Source organism: Oncorhynchus mykiss, chromosome 12 (assembly GCF_057628025.1).
Source record: "Oncorhynchus mykiss isolate SJ-2025 chromosome 12, ASM5762802v1, whole genome shotgun sequence".
NCBI lineage: Eukaryota > Metazoa > Chordata > Actinopteri > Salmoniformes > Salmonidae > Oncorhynchus > Oncorhynchus mykiss.
Genome location: NC_143033.1, coordinates 13203753 through 13225739, shown reverse-complemented (window position 1 = coordinate 13225739; position 21987 = coordinate 13203753).

Genomic DNA, 21987 nt, shown 5'->3' with positions numbered 1-21987 from the left:
TTTCCCGAGTTGTAGAGGGAGGAACACACACCATGTGTGATCCATCTTATCCTGGTGACATGATCAGCAATGCTTGGTTGCCGTTTGACAAATAAAAATGATCTTGCTCTTCTGTTCATAATAATCTAATCATGTAGGCTATACCTGCACTGTATAGACGAAAGAGCATGTGCCAATACCAGAGTGGGCAAACTCACTATATAACACATTGTTTAGTGAGAAAACCATCAGTAGAGTTGAAAATGCGATGGAAACCCATTACACTTAACATTTTTATTCGGTACATAGGGATTTAACCGCAAAAGGTATATGTATATTATAATTTCTGTTGTTGTATTTTACCCCTTTTCTCCCCAATTTTGTGATATCCAATTGCTATCTTGTCTCATTGCTCCAACTCCCCAATGGGCTCGGGAGAGGCGAAGGTCGAGTCATGTGTCCTCAGAAACATGACTCGCCTAGCCGAGCTTCTTAACACCGACAACTTAACTCAGGTGTGTCGGAGGAAACACCATTCAACTGACGACCAGCCTGCAGGCGCCCGGCCCACCACAAGGAGTCGCCAGAGCGTGATGGGCCAATTGTGCGCCGCCCTATAGGACTCCCGGTCAAACCCGGGTCTATAGTGATGCCTCAAGCACTGCAATTTTTTAAATTTATGTTATGTTATTTATTTATTTCACCTTTATTTAACCCAGTAGGCTAGTTGAGAACAAGTTCTCATCTACAACTGCGACCTGGCCAAGATAAAGCAAAGCAGTGCGACACAAAAAACAACACAGAGTTACACATGGAATAAACAAACATACAGTCAATAATACAATATAGCTTTGGGGGTGACCAGTGAAATAATACTGATGGAACGCGTGCTATGGGTGGGTGCTGCTATGGTGACCAGTGAGCTGAGATAAGGTGGGGCTTTACCTAGCAAAGACTTATAGATGACCTGGAGCCAGTGGGTTTGGCAACGAGTATGAAGCGAGGGCCAGCCAACGAGAGCATACAGGTTGCAGTGGTTGTGTGGCACTGTGATAGACTGCATCCAATTTGCTGGGTAGAGTGTTGGAGGCTATTTTGTAAATGACATCGCCGAAGTCAAGGATTGGTAGGATGGTCAGTTTTACGAGGGTATGTTTGGCAGCATGAGTGAAGGATGCTTTGTTGCGAAATAGGAAGCCGATTCTAGATTTAATTTTGCAGAGTGTCTCCACCTTTGAAGAGGGGGATGACCATGGCAGCTTTCCAAGCTTTGGGGATCTCAGACGATACGAAAGAGAGGTTGAACAGGCTAGTATTAAGGGTTGCAACAATTTCGGCGGATCATTTTAGAAAGAGAGGGTCCAGATTGTCTAGCCCGGCTGACTTGTAGGGGTACAGATTTTGCAGCTCTTTCAGAACATCAGCTATCTGCATTTGGGTGAAGGAGACATGGGGAGGCTTGGCAAGTTGCTGTGGGGGGTGCAGGGCTGTTGACCGGGGTAAGGGTAGCCAGGTGGAAAGCATGCTGAGGGGCAATATAGTCAATATACTCAGTAGCATGGGGATGAGGTGCCTTAGACCACTGCACCACTTGGGAGGCCAGCAAAAGGCATTTATTTGTGCACTACGTCATCACACACAGACTTTTATCCCCATCAAGTCAATTTGATGGAAAAGGGAAAAGGGAAAGTGGGATACCTCGTCAGTTGTACAACTGAATGCCTTCAACTGAAATGTGTCTTCCACATTTAACCCAACCCCTCTTAAATCGACAGCCACGTCTTCGGCGCCCGGGGAACAGTGGGTTAACTTCCTTGCTCAGTGGCAGAGCAACAGATTTTTTACCTTGTCAGCTCGGGATTTGATCCAGCAAACGTTCGGTTACTGGCCCAATATCTGATGGGATGCGCATATTGTTTTTTTGTGGATTTTAGAATATTCACATGAAAATCTGTTGCCAATTGGATGGAAACCTAGCTCCTGACTATGGATTTAAGGAGGGGTGATTCTGCTCTTTCCTTTCCCTGGGATGTGGCAGAATAGGTCACTGGTAACTGAGTGGGTGGCCAAGCACTGCTGTAGAGGCCATACATCAGATCACTGACATGTTTCAGGAGCTGTAAAGACAGACTAATCATGATTAACCAATACCTAAGGTCTTCACTAAATTAGACTTAGCAAGTATATTGACTATATTGCCCCTCAGCAATCAGGCAGTCAGGCAGACAGACGGAGAGAGACAGACAGTGAAACAGATCACTTCTGTACTCATTCCCTTTGCGCACGAGGAGATTGCATGAGTCAGGTAGGAGACCTGAGCCAACTCCTCGTGCTTACTGTGGGGCGCATGTTACTGGTCAGGCACCGTTTTATGCGGTAGAGCGCATGGTTTCTCCAGTTTGCGGTGCGCTCTATTCCAGCTCCTCAGCCAGGAAGCAGGGTGCCAGCTCAGCGCTTCTGGTTTCCAGTAAACCTCTTTGGACCAGGATATCCTGCGCCGGCTCTGCGTACTGTGTCTCCGGTGAGTCCAGAGCGTCCGGCGACATTACCCAGTCCAGAGCGTCCGCCGACAGTACCCAGTCCAGAGCGTCCGCCGACAGTACCCAGTCCAGAGTGTCCGGCTACAGTACCCAGTCCAGAGTGTCCGGCTACAGTACCCAGTCCAGACCGTCCGGAGACAGTACCCAGTCCAGAGCGTCCGGCGACAGTACCCAGTCCAGAGCGTCTGGCGACAGTACCCAGTCCAGAGCGTCTGGCGACAGTACCCAGTCCAGAGAGTCTGGCGACAGTACCCAGTCCAGAGAGTCTGGCGACAGTACCCAGTCCAGAGCGTCCGGCGACAGTTCACAGACCGGAACCTGCAACGACGAGCCACAGTCCGGGGCCTCCAGCGACGGGCCACAGCCCGGGGTCTCCAACGATGGGCCACAGTCTCCACAGTCTCCAACGATGGGCCACAGCACCTTTGGAGGGGGGAGGGGTGGGTGGGGGTGGTACTGTCACGCCCTGACCTTAGTTATCATCTTTTATTTTGGTTAGGTCAGGGTGTGACGAGGGTGGTATGTGTGTTTTTACTTGTCTATGGGGTTTTGGTAGGTCTAGGTAAATGTAGGTCTATGGTGGCCTGAATTGGTTCCCAATCAGAGGCAGCTGTTTATCGTTGCCATTTTGGTTTTCTGGGTTAATGTCTGTGTAGTTGCATGTCAGCACTCGTGTTATTATAGCTTCACGTTCGTTTTGTTTGTTTAGTGTTTTTTTAATAAAGAAGAATGTTTACATATCACTCTGCGCCCTGGTCTCATCAATACGACGAACGTGACACACATATTTACTGTCATTAATTAAACATTAGCCCATTAGCTACAACCAATGGCTACAACAGGTAAAATGGAAAATGTACCATGTCCATGGATGATTAGCCAGAGAACTAACATTAGCGAGCTAGCTAAACTTTCCTTGATCATCTTCTCTCCAGCAAACCACCGCTTTACTTACAAGAGAACTAGAATGCAGGAGAAGAGGGACGACCATTTTTCAGTCAAAACATTTGAATGTTTGTTTTCCAGCTGCGTTGTAGCCTATCAGGTGCTCTGTCCCAATGGATGTGCATGTTGATGTGCGCAGGCAAAAAAGAGATGTGTATTTATCATCCATCCCCATTAGCTTCTGCCAAAATGAAGGCAGTTTACACAATTTTAAAAACATTCACAGATTTCACAACACTGTGTACCCTCAGGCCCCTACTCCTCCACTACCACATCTACAGTACAAAATCCATGTGTGTTTAGTGCAGATGTTATTGTTTGTGTGTGTATGCATGTGTTTGTGCCTATGTTTGTTGCTTCACAGTCCCCGCTGTTCCATAAGGTGTTTTTTTTTTTAAATCTAATTTTACTGCTTGCGTCAGTTACTTGATGTGGAATAGAGTTCCATGTAGTCATGTCTCTATGTAGTACTGTGTGCCTCCCATAGTCTGTTCTGGACTTGGGGACTGTGAAGAGACCTCTGGCATGTCTTGTGGGGTATGCGTTGGTGTTCGAGCTGTGCACCAGTTGTTCAGACAGCTTGGTGCATTCAACATGTCAATACCTCTCATAAATACAAGTAGTGATGAAGTCTATCTCTCCTCCACTTTGAGCCAGGAGAGATTGACATGCATATTATTAATATTAGCTCTCCCTGTCCACCCAAGGGCCAGCCGTGCTGTCCTGTTCTGAGGGAAATTGCAATTGGTTAAGTCTTCTTTTGTGGCACCTGACCATATGACTGAACAGTAGTCCATGTGCGACAGAACTAGGGCCTGTAGGACCTGCCTTGTTGATAGTGTTAACTTTATGGACATACTTCTCCCCATCTTAGCTACTGTCAAAACTCAATATATTTTAACCATGATGGAGCCGAGTTGGACTTTTTTCCCAAAATGTCATTTAAGGTGCTCCAAAGCTTTTTACTATAATTCTTTATTTCATTTATCTTTGTTTCATAGTGTAGTTTCTTCTTTTTATTCAGTTTAGTCACATGGTTTCTCAATTTGCAACATAAGTTTGCCAATCGGTTGTGCAGCCAGGCTTACTTGCCATTCCTTTTGCCTCATCCCTCTCGACCATACAATTTTTTCAATTCCTCATCAATCCACAGGGATTTAACAGATTTGACAGTCGTTTTTTTTAATGGGTGTAATGCTTATTAGTAACTGGAATAAACTATTTCATAAATGTGTCAAGTGCAGTGTCTGGTTGGTCCTCATTACACATCACAGACCAACAACTATTTCTTTACAACAACACCATAGGAATCACTACAAAACGTATTGTATGACCTCTTATTCACTATATCAGGTGCAGCCTTTGGGACTCTGGTTTTCCTAGATATGGCTACTATACTGTGATCACTACATCTGATGGATCTGGATACTGCTTTCAAGCTATTTTCTGCAGCATTAGTAAAGATGTGATCAATACATGATTTCATTCCTGTGCTGTTTGTAACTACCCTGGTCGGTTGACTGATAACCTGAACCAGGTTGAAGGTACTGGTTACAGATTGAAGGTTTTTCTTGAGTGGACAGCTTGCTGAAAGCCAGTCAATATTTAAATCGCCCAGATAATATACCTCTATTGACATCACATACATTTATCAAGCATTTTACACACATTATCCAGCTACTGACTGTTAGCACTTGGTGGTCTACAGCAGCTTCCCACCAGAACGGGCTTTAGGTGAAGCAGATTAACCTGTAGCCATATGACTTCAACAGTATTTAACATGAGATCCTCTCTAATCTTCACAGGAATATGACTCTGAACATAAACAGCCGCACCTCCTTTTCTGTAGATCTTATAACCTTGTATTGCTACCACTGTATCAAAGGTATTATCTAAGTGAGTTTCAGAGATAGTCAGAATATGAATGTCATCTGTTACTAACAAATTATTGCTTTCATGAACCTTGTTTCTTCAGCTACATATGTTAATGTGGGCTATTTTGAACACTTCTTCTGGGATACTTGTTTTTATTGCTTTACTGGGAATCTCAGCAGCAGTAGATGTGCTCATGTTCTTTATGCTAGTGCAGGGTGAGCTGCACACAGTAGACTTCCTACTAGGGCACACCGGCTTAGTGCTAACAGTATAAATCTGGTTCATAGATACATTATTACTGCATACAATAGCTGTAGGATCAGCAGAGGCATTCAGGGCAGTTGGAGGTACATACATTGTGTCTACCAACGCCCCTGGTGTAATGTACCTTTGCTGAAGCATTATGCCAACTCTGTCACAATGTTAGGGTTTAACTGAGCTGGGCTTGGGTCATTGACAAGTCATTGTCTCAACGCAGCCTTAATGCTGTGAAAGGATCCAGGAACCCAAATGATTTGGGTGGATCCCATCCTCATAAAACATTATGTTAAGTGTTAAGGCTTTAAGGGAAAATAGTCATTATCAGGGTCAAATTCAGGTACAATAATTTGTACTAATTACTGATGAAAATAAATGTAATAAAAATAGGTCATAGGCCTATGTGTTATTTTGTTAAATTCTGAAAACATATTTAGTTGTGTCACGGATCCCTCCAGTACTGTTGTTCTTTCTGCGAACCAGTTTCAGAGGTCTACGGTCACCGGTCTCTAGGAACTGAACTGTCATTACACACACCTGGTCCCCATATTCTCCCCTGATTAGTAATTGTATAAGTGTGACCTTTGTTCACCATTGTCTTGTTAATTATTGTTCCAATGTCCATTGGTCGTGTGAGTACTTATATGCTTGATTGTTTTGGCTTTCGTGCTGCTTGTATTGTGCACTGATGATTACGGGTCTCGTCCCGTGTTGTATCATTGTGCGCTTGTGTTTTCGGGTCTCGCCCCGCGTTATTTATTCAAGGTACTCCCCGCTCTTTTGTTTGGGTTTAAACCCTGTGTTTTGTATACGTGTTTTGTTTGGTCTTTGTCCCCGTGCCTTTGCTGTAATTTCGCTGTAATTTGGGTAGTGATTAAAAAAAAAAACGATTGCGCATTGCTGATCCTTTATACCAACATGACAAGGTGGTCCAAATAGAACATCAAAACTGCATTCAGTGGAACAGAACATTTGCAGCACAATGAACACTGCAATTAGCTAACACAGACAAAGGATTACCATTAGAAGCCAACACAGCAAACTACCAGATAGCATTAATTAAACCATTAGTTTTCTGCATTTTAACGGCAGTGAATTTTTGTATGGGTATCCTGTATTATTTTCTATGTTTATCTTACATGCTGGCAGCCTAGAACAAATGTTATGGAAGTGAATGTGCACTTTTCAATTGGGTGGACAGCATCTATGAAAAATATATTCATAGCCTGTAGTAAAATTTAAAGCATTATAGCATCGGAGATACTCTTAGGGACCATGCCTGATCGCTATAAAACCTCAGACTGTCACAAATTGTAGCTTTTAATGACCTAGGAAATTCAATGATTTGGATGTGAAATACACAGAGTACTTCGAACATTGTGAACACCTTCCTAATATTGAGTTGCACACTACCTTTTGCCCTCGAAACAGCCTCAATTCGTTGGGGCTTGGACTCTACAAGGGGTCGAAGCGTTGAACAGGGATGCTGGCCCACGGTGACTCCTATGCTTCCTTCCCACAGTTGTGTCAAGTTGGCTGGATGTCCTTTGGGTGGTGGACCATTCTTGATACACATGGGAAACTGTTGAGCGTGAAAAATCCAACATCATTACAGTTCTTGACACAAACCGGTGCATCTGACTCCTATTCATTATCACACCGTACATTCATGAGCACAACATTTCTGAACCAGTCTCGAAACCATCCTGGACAATCAGAAGCACCAGCCCCGACAGTAGGTCCACTTACAGGTACATCCATGATCCATCAGTCTGACAGTAGGTCCACTTACTACAGACACATCCATGAACCATCAGTCTGACAGTAGGTCCACTTACTACAGGTACATCCATGAACCATCAGTCTGACAGTAGGTCCACTTACTACAGGTACATCCATGATCCATCAGTCTGACAGTAGGTCCACTTACTACAGACACATCCATGAACCATCAGTCTGACAGTAGGTCCACTTACTACAGGTACATCCATGAACCATCAGTCTGACAGTAGGTCCACTTACTACAGGTACATCCATGATCCATCAGTCTGACAGTAGGTCCACTTACTACAGACACATCCATGAACCATCAGTCTGACAGTAGGTCCACTTACTACAGGTACATCCATGAACCATCAGTCTGACAGTAGGTCCACTTACTACAGGTACATCCATGAACCATCAGTCTGACAGTAGGTCCACTTACTACAGGTACATCCATGATCCATCAGTCTGACAGTAGGTCCACTTACTACAGGTACATCCATGAACCATCAGTCTGACAGTAGGTCCACTTACTACAGGTACATCCATGACCCATCAGTCTGACAGTAGGTCCACTTACTACATGTACATCCATGATCCATCAGTCTGACAGTAGGTCTACTTACTACAGACACATCCATGATCCATCAGTCTGACAGTAGGTCTACTTACTACAGACACATCCATGATCCATCAGTCTGACAGTAGGTCCACTTACTACAGGTACATCCATGACCCATCAGTCTGACAGTAGGTCCACTTACTACATGTACATCCATGATCCATCAGTCTGACAGTAGGTCTACTTACTACAGACACATCCATGATCCATCAGTCTGACAGTAGGTCTACTTACTACAGACACATCCATGATCCATCAGTCTGGCAGTAGGTCCACTTACTACAGGTACATCCATGATCCATCAGTCTGACAGTAGGTCCACTTACAGGTACATCCATGACCCATCAGTCTGACAGTAGGTCCACTTACTACAGGTACATCCATGATCCATCAGTCTGACAGTAGGTCCACTTACTACAGGTACATCCATGATCCATCAGTCTGACAGTAGGTCCACTTACTACAGGTACATCCATGACCCATCAGTCTGGCAGTAGGTCTACTTACTACAGGTACATCCATGAACCATCAGTCTGGCAGTAGGTCTACTTACTACAGGTACATCCATGACCCATCAGTCTGACAGTAGGTCCACTTACTACAGGTACATCCCATGACCCATCAGTCTGACAGTAGGTCTACTTACTACAGGTACATCCATGAACCATCAGTCTGACAGTAGGTCCTCTTACTACAGGTACATCCATGATCCATCAGTCTGACAGTAGGTCCACTTACTACAGGTACATCCATGATCCATCAGTCTGACAGTAGGTCCACTTACTACAGGTACATCCATGATCCATCAGTCTGGCAGTAGGTCTACTTACTACAGGTAATCCATGATCCATCAGTCTGACAGTAGGTCCTCTTACTACAGGTACATCCATGACCCATCAGTCTGACAGTAGGTCCACTTACTACAGGTACATCCATGACCCATCAGTCTGGCAGTAGGTCCACTTACTACAGGTACATCCATGATCCATCAGTCTGGCAGTAGGTCTACTTACTACAGGTACATCCATGACCCATCAGTCTGACAGTAGGTCCACTTACAGGTACATCCATGAACCATCAGTCTGACAGTAGGTCCACTTACAGGTACATCCATGATCCATCAGTCTGACAGTAGGTCCACTTACTACAGGTACATCCATGACCCATCAGTCTGGCAGTAGGTCCACTTACTACAGGTACATCCATGATCCATCAGTCTGGCAGTAGGTCCACTTACTACAGGTACATCCATGATCCATCAGTCTGGCAGTAGGTCTACTTACTACAGGTACATCCATGATCCATCAGTCTGACAGTAGGTCCACTTACTACAGGTACACCCATGTAAGATCCATCAGTCTGGCAGTAGGTCCACTTACTACAGGTACATCCATGATCCATCAGTCTGGCAGTAGGTCTACTTACTACAGACACATCCATGATCCATCAGTCTGGCAGTAGGTCCACTTACAGGTACATCCATGATCCATCAGTCTGACAGTAGGTCCACTTACTACAGGTACATCCATGATCCATCAGTCTGGCAGTAGGTCTACTTACTACAGGTACATCCATGATCCATCAGTCTGACAGTAGGTCTACTTACTACAGGTACATCCATGACCCATCAGTCTGGCAGTAGGTCCACTTACTACAGGTACATCCATGACCCATCAGTCTGACAGTAGGTCCACTTACAGGTACATCCATGATCCATCAGTCTGGCAGTAGGTCCACTTACTACAGGTACATCCATGAACCATCAGTCTGACAGTAGGTCCACTTACAGGTACATCCATGATCCATCAGTCTGACAGTAGGTCTACTTACTACAGACACATCCATGATCCATCAGTCTGACAGTAGGTCCACTTACTACAGGTACATCCATGACCCATCAGTCTGGCAGTAGGTCCACTTACTACAGGTACATCCATGATCCATCAGTCTGGCAGTAGGTCTACTTACTACAGGTACATCCATGACCCATCAGTCTGACAGTAGGTCCACTTACAGGTACATCCATGAACCATCAGTCTGACAGTAGGTCCACTTACAGGTACATCCATGATCCATCAGTCTGACAGTAGGTCCACTTACTACAGGTACATCCATGACCCATCAGTCTGGCAGTAGGTCCACTTACTACAGGTACATCCATGATCCATCAGTCTGGCAGTAGGTCCACTTACTACAGGTACATCCATGATCCATCAGTCTGGCAGTAGGTCTACTTACTACAGGTACATCCATGATCCATCAGTCTGACAGTAGGTCCACTTACTACAGGTACACCCATGTAAGATCCATCAGTCTGGCAGTAGGTCCACTTACTACAGGTACATCCATGATCCATCAGTCTGGCAGTAGGTCTACTTACTACAGGTACATCCATGATCCATCAGTCTGGCAGTAGGTCCACTTACAGGTACATCCATGATCCATCAGTCTGACAGTAGGTCCACTTACTACAGGTACATCCATGATCCATCAGTCTGGCAGTAGGTCTACTTACTACAGGTACATCCATGATCCATCAGTCTGACAGTAGGTCTACTTACTACAGGTACATCCATGACCCATCAGTCTGGCAGTAGGTCCACTTACTACAGGTACATCCATGACCCATCAGTCTGACAGTAGGTCCACTTACAGGTACATCCATGATCCATCAGTCTGGCAGTAGGTCCACTTACTACAGGTACATCCATGAACCATCAGTCTGACAGTAGGTCCACTTACAGGTACATCCATGATCCATCAGTCTGACAGTAGGTCTACTTACTACAGACACATCCATGATCCATCAGTCTGACAGTAGGTCCACTTACTACAGGTACATCCATGATCCATCAGTCTGGCAGTAGGTCTACTTACTACAGACACATCCATGAACCATCAGTCTGGCAGTAGGTCCACTTACTACAGGTACATCCATGATCCATCAGTCTGGCAGTAGGTCCACTTACTACAGGTACATCCATGATCCATCAGTCTGGCAGTAGGTCCACTTACTACAGGTACATCCATGATCCATCAGTCTGACAGTAGGTCCACTTACTACAGGTACATCCATGATCCATCAGTCTGACAGTAGGTCCACTTACTACAGGTACATCCATGATCCATCAGTCTGGCAGTAGGTCCACTTACTACAGGTACATCCATGATCCATCAGTCTGACAGTAGGTCTACTTACTACAGACACATCCATGATCCATCAGTCTGGCAGTAGGTCCACTTACTACAGGTACATCCATGATCCATCAGTCTGACAGTAGGTCCACTTACTACAGGTACATCCATGATCCATCAGTCTGGCAGTAGGTCCACTTACTACAGGTACATCCATGATCCATCAGTCTGACAGTAGGTCTACTTACTACAGACACATCCATGATCCATCAGTCTGGCAGTAGGTCCACTTACTACAGGTACATCCATGATCCATCAGTCTGACAGTAGGTCCTCTTACTACAGGTACATCCATGATCCATCAGTCTGGCAGTAGGTCCACTTACTACAGGTACATCCATGATCCATCAGTCTGACAGTAGGTCCACTTACAGGTACATCCATGATCCATCAGTCTGACAGTAGGTCTACTTACTACAGACACATCCATGAACCATCAGTCTGGCAGTAGGTCCACTTACTACAGGTACATCCATGATCCATCAGTCTGACAGTAGGTCTACTTACTACAGGTACATCCATGAACCATCAGTCTGACAGTAGGTCCACTTACAGGTACATCCATGATCCATCAGTCTGACAGTAGGTCCACTTACTACAGACACATCCATGATCCATCAGTCTGACAGTAGGTCTACTTACTACAGACACATCCATGAACCATCAGTCTGACAGTAGGTCTACTTACTACAGACACATCCATGATCCATCAGTCTGGCAGTAGGTCCACTTACTACAGGTACATCCATGATCCATCAGTCTGACAGTAGGTCCACTTACTACAGGTACACCCATGATCCATCAGTCTGACAGTAGGTCCACTTACTACAGGTACATCCATGACCCATCAGTCTGACAGTAGGTCCACTTACTACAGGTACATCCATGAACCATCAGTCTGACAGTAGGTCCTCTTACTACAGGTACATCCATGACCCATCAGTCTGACAGTAGGTCCACTTACTACAGGTACATCCATGAACCATCAGTCTGACAGTAGGTCCACTTACTACAGGTACATCCATGACCCATCAGTCTGGCAGTAGGTCCACTTACTACAGGTACATCCATGTAAGATCCATCAGTCTGGCAGTAGGTCTACTTACTACAGGTACATCCATGATCCATCAGTCTGGCAGTAGGTCCACTTACTACAGGTACATCCATGTAAGATCCATCAGTCTGGCAGTAGGTCTACTTACTACAGGTACATCCATGATCCATCAGTCTGACAGTAGGTCCACTTACTACAGGTACATCCATGTAAGATCCATCAGTCTGACAGTAGGTCCGCATACTACAGGTACATCCATGATCCATCAGTCTGGCAGTAGGTCTACTTACTACAGGTACATCCATGATCCATCAGTCTGGCAGTAGGTCCACTTACTACAGGTACATCCATGATCCATCAGTCTGACAGTAGGTCTACTTACTACAGGTACATCCATGATCCATCAGTCTGACAGTAGGTCCACTTACTACAGGTACATCCATGATCCATCAGTCTGGCAGTAGGTCCTCTTACTACAGGTACATCCATGATCCATCAGTCTGACAGTAGGTCCACTTACTACAGGTACATCCATGATCCATCAGTCTGACAGTAGGTCCACTTACTACAGGTACATCCATGATCCATCAGTCTGGCAGTAGGTCCTCTTACTACAGACACATCCATGAACCATCAGTCTGACAGTAGGTCTACTTACTACAGACACATCCATGATCCATCAGTCTGACAGTAGGTCTACTTACTACAGGTACATCCATGACCCATCAGTCTGACAGTAGTGTCCACTTACTACAGGTACATCCATGATCCATCAGTCTGACAGTAGGTCCACTTACTACAGGTACATCCATGATCCATCAGTCTGGCAGTAGGTCCACTTACTACAGGTACATCCATGAACCATCAGTCTGGCAGTAGGTCCACTTACTACAGGTACATCCATGACCCATCAGTCTGACAGTAGGTCCACTTACAGGTACATCCATGATCCATCAGTCTGACAGTAGGTCCACTTACTACAGGTACATCCATGTAAGATCCATCAGTCTGACAGTAGGTCCACTTACTACAGGTACATCCATGATCCATCAGTCTGGCAGTAGGTCCTCTTACTACAGACACATCCATGAACCATCAGTCTGACAGTAGGTCTACTTACTACAGACACATCCATGATCCATCAGTCTGACAGTAGGTCCACTTACTACAGGTACATCCATGATCCATCAGTCTGGCAGTAGGTCCACTTACTACAGGTACATCCATGAACCATCAGTCTGGCAGTAGGTCCACTTACTACAGGTACATCCATGACCCATCAGTCTGACAGTAGGTCCACTTACAGGTACATCCATGATCCATCAGTCTGACAGTAGGTCCACTTACTACAGGTACATCCATGTAAGATCCATCAGTCTGGCAGTAGGTCCACTTACTACAGGTACATCCATGATCCATCAGTCTGACAGTAGGTCCACTTACTACAGGTACATCCATGATCCATCAGTCTGACAGTAGGTCCACTTACTACAGGTACATCCATGACCCATCAGTCTGACAGTAGGTCTACTTACTACAGGTACATCCATGACCCATCAGTCTGGCAGTAGGTCCACTTACTACAGGTACATCCATGATCCATCAGTCTGACAGTAGGTCCACTTACTACAGGTACATCCATGACCCATCAGTCTGACAGTAGGTCTACTTACTACAGGTACATCCATGACCCATCAGTCTGGCAGTAGGTCTACTTACTACAGGTACATCCATGATCCATCAGTCTGACAGTAGGTCCACTTACTACAGACACATCCATGATCCATCAGTCTGACAGTAGGTCCACTTACTACAGACACATCCATGAACCATCAGTCTGACAGTAGGTCCACTTACTACAGGTACATCCATGATCCATCAGTCTGACAGTAAGTCTACTTACTACAGACACATCCATGAACCATCAGTCTGGCAGTAGGTCCACTTACTACAGGTACATCCATGATCCATCAGTCTGACAGTAGGTCCACTTACTACAGGTACATCCATGATCCATCAGTCTGGCAGTAGGTCCTCTTACTACAGACACATCCATGAACCATCAGTCTGACAGTAGGTCTACTTACTACAGACACATCCATGATCCATCAGTCTGACAGTAGGTCTACTTACTACAGGTACATCCATGACCCATCAGTCTGACAGTAGGTCCACTTACTACAGGTACATCCATGATCCATCAGTCTGACAGTAGGTCCACTTACTACAGGTACATCCATGATCCATCAGTCTGGCAGTAGGTCCACTTACTACAGGTACATCCATGAACCATCAGTCTGGCAGTAGGTCCACTTACTACAGGTACATCCATGACCCATCAGTCTGACAGTAGGTCCACTTACAGGTACATCCATGATCCATCAGTCTGACAGTAGGTCCACTTACTACAGGTACATCCATGTAAGATCCATCAGTCTGGCAGTAGGTCCACTTACTACAGGTACATCCATGATCCATCAGTCTGACAGTAGGTCCACTTACTACAGGTACATCCATGATCCATCAGTCTGACAGTAGGTCCACTTACTACAGGTACATCCATGACCCATCAGTCTGACAGTAGGTCTACTTACTACAGGTACATCCATGACCCATCAGTCTGGCAGTAGGTCCACTTACTACAGGTACATCCATGATCCATCAGTCTGACAGTAGGTCCACTTACTACAGGTACATCCATGACCCATCAGTCTGACAGTAGGTCTACTTACTACAGGTACATCCATGACCCATCAGTCTGGCAGTAGGTCTACTTACTACAGGTACATCCATGATCCATCAGTCTGACAGTAGGTCCACTTACTACAGACACATCCATGATCCATCAGTCTGACAGTAGGTCCACTTCCTACAGACACATCCATGAACCATCAGTCTGACAGTAGGTCCACTTACTACAGGTACATCCATGATCCATCAGTCTGACAGTAGGTCTACTTACTACAGACACATCCATGAACCATCAGTCTGGCAGTAGGTCCTCTTACTACAGGTACATCCATGATCCATCAGTCTGACAGTAGGTCCTCTTACTACAGGTACATCCATGATCCATCAGTCTGACAGTAGGTCTACTTACTACAGGTACATCCATGATCCATCAGTCTGACAGTAGGTCCACTTACTACAGGTACATCCATGATCCATCAGTCTGGCAGTAGGTCCACTTACAGGTACATCCATGATCCATCAGTCTGACAGTAGGTCCACTTACTACAGACACATCCATGATCCATCAGTCTGGCAGTAGGTCCACTTACTACAGGTACATCCATGACCCATCAGTCTGACAGTAGGTCTACTTACTACAGGTACATCCATGATCCATCAGTCTGACAGTAGGTCTACTTACTACAGACACATCCATGATCCATCAGTCTGGCAGTAGGTCCACTTACTACAGGTACATCCATGATCCATCAGTCTGACAGTAGGTCCACTTACTACAGGTACATCCATGATCCATCAGTCTGACAGTAGGTCCACTTACTACAGACACATCCATGATCCATCAGTCTGACAGTAGGTCCACTTACTACAGGTACATCCATGATCCATCAGTCTGGCAGTAGGTCCACTTACTACAGGTACATCCATGATCCATCAGTCTGACAGTAGGTCCTCTTACTACAGGTACATCCATGATCCATCAGTCTGACAGTAGGTCCACTTACAGGTACATCCATGATCCATCAGTCTGACAGTAGGTCCACTTACTACAGGTACATCCATGACCCATCAGTCTGACAGTAGGTCCACTTACTACAGGTACATCCATGATCCATCAGTCTGACAGTAGGTCTACTTACTACAGGTACATCCATGATCCATCAGTCTGACAGTAGGTCCTCTTACTACAGGTACATCCATGACCCATCAGTCTGACAGTAGGTCCACTTACTACAGGTACATCCATGATCCATCAGTCTACACTGTAGTTCTACCAATCTGTTTTCCAGCCTCTGCATATGATACATCATGACTGATCCTGTATCTCTGAGCCTCTCTAGCCTCTCTGTAGTTGGCATCCACCAAAAGCTGCTCTGTGTTTTGCCCCATAATTACAACACTTAACCTTCACATTGCTTCCACATTCACCATAATCATGTTCCCCTACACACTTGGCACATCTTGTCCTTCCTTTACTCTGAGCAGCTACATGTCCCATTCTTTAGGCATTTAAAACACCACAGTGCATATGGGACAAATTCTCTAACATTGAAACTAAGGAAGACTTTCTCAAACCTTGGCATCACTGATAAGCTTTCACTTGTTTGACCCTCTTTCCTACTGATTAACCTTTTGGCCTCAATCACTCTGCCTTCCTTCCCATTCTCTTTATTATCAACTGTGGACGTAGATATTGGGACCCCAGTGAAGACCCCTCAATCTAGCATTATCACCAGGGACAAGGCTTTTAATCTTCTTCCCATTAAGCTTTTCCACTTTCAGAATCTCCTCTTGCTGAGCCCGTCTACCACACAATGTTAACAATCTACCATTTCCAATGAAATAAGCTCATTTCACTTCACCGACCTCTTTCTCTATGGCATTAGTTAGTTGGATAGGGTGTGAGGCCTAGTGGTCTCATCAAACACCACTTTCCACTCCAACACATCACTACTATTGCTTCCTACCTTGGCCCTCTTTATGCTCTCTTTACTAGACACTCCACTGCTTTCTGCATCATGATCTCTCTTCTTCCTATGTCTTTCCACTACCGAGCATTCTGGTCCTTGACCCTCATCCTCCCGCTCCGTACCATCAGACACACATATTGTTCTCATTCCAGCACAGCTGTTGCTTCACCAGCCATTTCCCATTCCCCAAACTATGGATCTCTAACTCTAACACGCTTCATCAATCAAGGAACCTCCTGCGAACAATGTACACAACTTGACCTCCCGCCTGCCCCGATACCCCATTCAAAGGCACTTAAATATTTTGTCTTGCCCATTCACCCTCTGAATGGCACACATACACAATCCATGTCTCAGTTGTCTCAAGGCTGAAAACTCCTTCTTTAACCTGTCTCCTCCCCTTCATCTACACTGATTGAAGTGTAGTTAACAGGTGACATCAATAAAGGATCATTGCTTTCACCTGGATTCAACTGGTCAGTCTATGTCATGGAAAGAACAGTTCACGTTTTGTACACTCAGTGTATGTCACATTTCTTAGTTTTTTAAAATTGGTATTTCATCACCTGCCGAATGAAAAAAATCTTCAGAAAAAAGTGAATTGGACCGGATAAGCTGAAGTGGACTTGGCCCAGGACCGTTAACCGGAGCCCACTTTGGTGCGCTCTGCCAGCTGTAGTTTGCCAACTGGGCTAAGATGAATCATGCAAACCCTGCTGAAAAACATTACTCCGATTTGTATAATTGTGATGGTTCTAGTGTCTTATATCGAATGGGTGACTGGCCAACAAACACTACGCACATATTTAGTGTTCAATCAGATTTCAACCTAAAAACAGACAACAACCAAAATAAGATGTCTTTTTCATGACGTCGAAAAATACGCCTTAATCTGGTTGTGATCTGTCCCAACCATATTTCAACCAGAAAAATAAATCTTTATCACGTCGTATGCCCACTGAGTACAGTTTAGGGCTTGGCACAGTTTCAGTGGTGGCAAAAGTACCCAATTGTCATAAAAGTATAGATACCTTAATAGAAAGTTACTCAAGTAAAGGTGTCTCTGTCTCTCTCTGTGTGCAGGGGCCATGGCGTTCCTGGGGACAGCAGTGTGGAGGGTAGCAATCTTCCGCCTGGCCCTCTCCCCCCTGTGCCGCTCTGCTAACACGTCCCACCTTCTCCACCTCAGAACCCACCACTGAGAAGAGAGTCCCCTACGAGAACGTACTCAAGGTCTGTGTGACTGGTTTTGTCATCCTCTATGCCCCTCAAACTCAACTCTGGACCTTGAAGTCAGTTCCACTACATTGTGTTCATTGTTCCCCTCTAATCAGGGACTGATTTAGACCTGGGGCACCAGATGTGTGCAATTAATGATCAGGTAGGACAGAAACCCAGTAGGCTCCAGACGTCGTAGGGTCAGAGTTGAGTAACCCTGCTCTATGCTATAGGTACTGTATGTCTGAAATGGCACTCCATTCCTTAGTCCCCTCAAACTCAACTCTGGACCTCAAAGCCAGTTCCACTGCATTATTTTTGTTCCCCTCTAATCAGGGACTGGTGGGTTCAATTCACTATCAGGTAGAACAGAAAAGCAGCATGCTCCGGACCTCGTTGGATAAGAGTTGAGCACTCTTGCCCTAGTCTCTATGGGCACTGGTCTAGAGTAGTGCACTACATAAGCCATCATTGTAAATAAATATTTGTACTTAATTGACTTGGGCCCCGTTTCCCAAAAGAATATGAAGACTAAGTTCATCGTTAGAACCTTCGTAGGAGCATCGTTAAATCTCCGAGCTGTTTCCCAAAACAATCGTTATTAACATTACACTTGAATTTCCATGTGTCTCACTGTATCTGTGCAAAAAAGTTAACCCCAAAATAAGCTAGCAGTGTTAGTAAAAGTCTTGGGTGCTGCAGATAGTCTAGAGGTTAAGAGCGTTGGGCCAGTAACCTAAAGGTTGCTAGTTTGAATCCCGAGCTGACTAGGTGAAAAAAATCTGTGGATGTTCCCTTGAGCAAGGCACTTAACTGTAGTTGCTCTGGGTAAGAGTGTCTGTTAGCAGTTAACAGTGTTGGGCTAATTCAAATCCCTGATGCTTGTAATTGAATGCTTGCCTCAGACCACTTGTAGAACAGCTTTGTTAGATACATTTTTGCCCTCCTGCTTCACTTTATGCACAGAAGATCTCCACTAAACATTACATGGTTTATCCGTCTCTCTGTGACCACTGATAACTCCAGAACAAAGTCGACTACAAATACAATGTTGCCAATGTCTTTGCAATTGATACAAAAAGTGACGTATAAGAAGATGGTTCAAATGAAAAAGCAGATGCCTGCATTAAATTGTAAACAGTAAGCTAATAGACCTGTTTCAATCATATTGACATATATTTCATGTTCATTCAACTGAGTTCTATTTCGCTACTTGTAGGCTATTGTCTGTCATTTGTCTCAATATATTCCATGATGTGTAGTCTAGATATGAATCAACTGAGTTCTATTTCGCTACTTGTAGGCTATTGTCTGTCATTTGTCTCAATATATTCCATGATGTGTAGTCTAGATATGAATCAACTGAGTTCTATTTCGCTACTTGTAGGCTATTGTCTGTCATTTGTCTCAATATATTCCATGATGTGTAGTCTAGATATGCCAAATCGGTGATGCAAATAACCAAAGCTTGATGATGAGTTGGTTATTTGAATCAGCTTTGTAGTGCTAGGGCAAAACCAAAAGGTGTACCCAGAGGGGGGGCCCAGGACCGAGTTTGGGAAACCCTGGTCTAGTGTATTATTATAGGATACCCAGAACAATCTGCCTCTATATTTGCAGCTGTAGGTGATATCTCTCCAGGAGCTGATCCATCGTCAGTATTGTGAAATAATTCTAATGTTAAGTAAGATTTGATCTGAGAAAGCAGCGCTCTAGTTGTTTTGAGCGTACCAGTATAGACTCATGCTCCAAAGACACACCTAGTGACCGTTCTCTCTGTGTGGTGTTTTGGAAAATGCACGTTACTTCTTATGCCTTTGTAGGAATGATGCATCGTTTAAACACTCGTAAGCCTAAATTCCATTGCTATCCTGGAAACCGGGCCTTGCATGGTTAAGTTAAAGGTGAAATAAATGTATTTTTCAATTTGATTAAAATGTGTCTAAGAAACATGTCATGGCAGGTGTAGGTAGGGTGGCAGTGGGCCCACCAAGCCCCTACACAAGTCAGCAGAGGCTGTGGTGATCGGAGGGGGCAGTCTGAGATGCCAGACCGTCTACCACCTAGCCAAGTTGGCCAATGTGGGGATGTTGGAGAGAGACAGACTGCCCGCCGGAACCAACTGGCACACAGCAGGTAGGTACTACCCACTACCAACAACCCTGTGGGCTTTGGCTTATGCAGCTATGGATTAATGAATGTGTTGGGATGTTTTGTAAATGAATTCATACCGTATATAACTGTGTTTCTTAATGCTTGTCCCGGGGACCCAGAGTAGTGCACATTTGAGTTTTGTTCCTTAACACTCCTTAAATCGAATCATCAAAGTTTTGTGATGAGTAATCATTTGAATCAGCCCCAGTACCAGGATGAAGAAACACTGGTATACCAGATGCACAGTGGGAATATTTAAAGTTCTCAAACGTGACCTGTTCAGAAAAGCAGTGAATTTACATTTGAGTTTCAAATCATTCCAGCTTGTTTTTAGCCTGAGAAACTACAATCTAAGCTAGTTGTGGGCAATAATTTAGTCTCGAGGGCTACATTGGGATTTCAAACAGATTTGTTTGTCAAAAACAATTTGCACACTAGAAAAAGACCAGTTAGTTTCATTTCAAACCCGGACGACACTGGGCCAATTGTGTGCCACCCTATGGGACTCCCAATCACGGCCAGGTGTCATACATGAGAAGTTTAAAGGAGAAAAATATAAGCCCTGTGTTACGGTCATCGTTGCATGAAGAAGTGGACCAAAGAGCAGCGTGGTAAGGGTTCATGATTTATTAATGGAGCTGAACACTGAATGACAAAAACAGAAAACACCTACCCACAAAACACAGATGGGAAAAAGCTACCTAAGTATGGTTCTCAATCAGAGACAACCATAGACAGCTGCCTCTGAGAACCACACCCGGCCAAACACACAGAATTAGAAAACATAGAATGCCCACCCCAACTCACTCCCTGACCAAATCAAAATAGAGACATAAAATGGATCTCGAAGGTCAGGGCGTGACACCCTGAGATTGTTAAACGTGATCGTAATTGTAGGAAAACCCTTTTACTCACATATTAGTCTCTCTCTCTCTCTCTCTCTTTTATGTATCCCGTCTCTCTGTGGTATGTATCCCGTCTCTCTGTGGTATGTATCCCGTCTCTCTGTGGTATGTATCCCGTCTCTCTGTGGTATGTAACCGGGGTCAGGGAGGTCAGGGAGGTCAGGGATATGATGGGATAAGGAAGGGTCCAGTTCAGGCCACTGATACAGATACTCTCTCCTGTTATTAGTTATACTAATGTTTATTCAACAGTAAAGCCTTTACATATACTGAGTGGTACGCTGTATGATGGCAGTGACAGATACCACACTATGGCACTTTATACTCTGTTTTCACTACTGTTGGCATTGCTCTTGTAACACCTACTCACTCTCAATGTCAATTACATTGAAAAGCTCTTGAAGAATCTCTATGCTATTATGTTTTCACTATATACAGTGCATTCGGAAATTATTCAGACCCTTTGACTTTTTCCACATTTTGGTACGTTATGTTACAGCCTTATTCTAAAATTGACTAAATATTTTTTTCCCCTCGTCAATCTACACACAATACTCCATGATGACAAAGCAAAAACAGGTTTTTAGATTTTTTTGTAAATGTATTGAAAATAAAAAACTGAAATATCACAATTATATGAATATTCAGACCCTTTATTCAGTACTTTGTTGAATCACCTTTGGCAGCAATTACAGACTCGATTCTTCTTGGGTATGACGCTACAACCTTGGCACACCTGTATTGGGGGAGTTTTTCCAAATTCTTATCTGCAGATCCTCTCAAGCTCTGTCTGGTTGGATGGGGAGTTCACTTCACT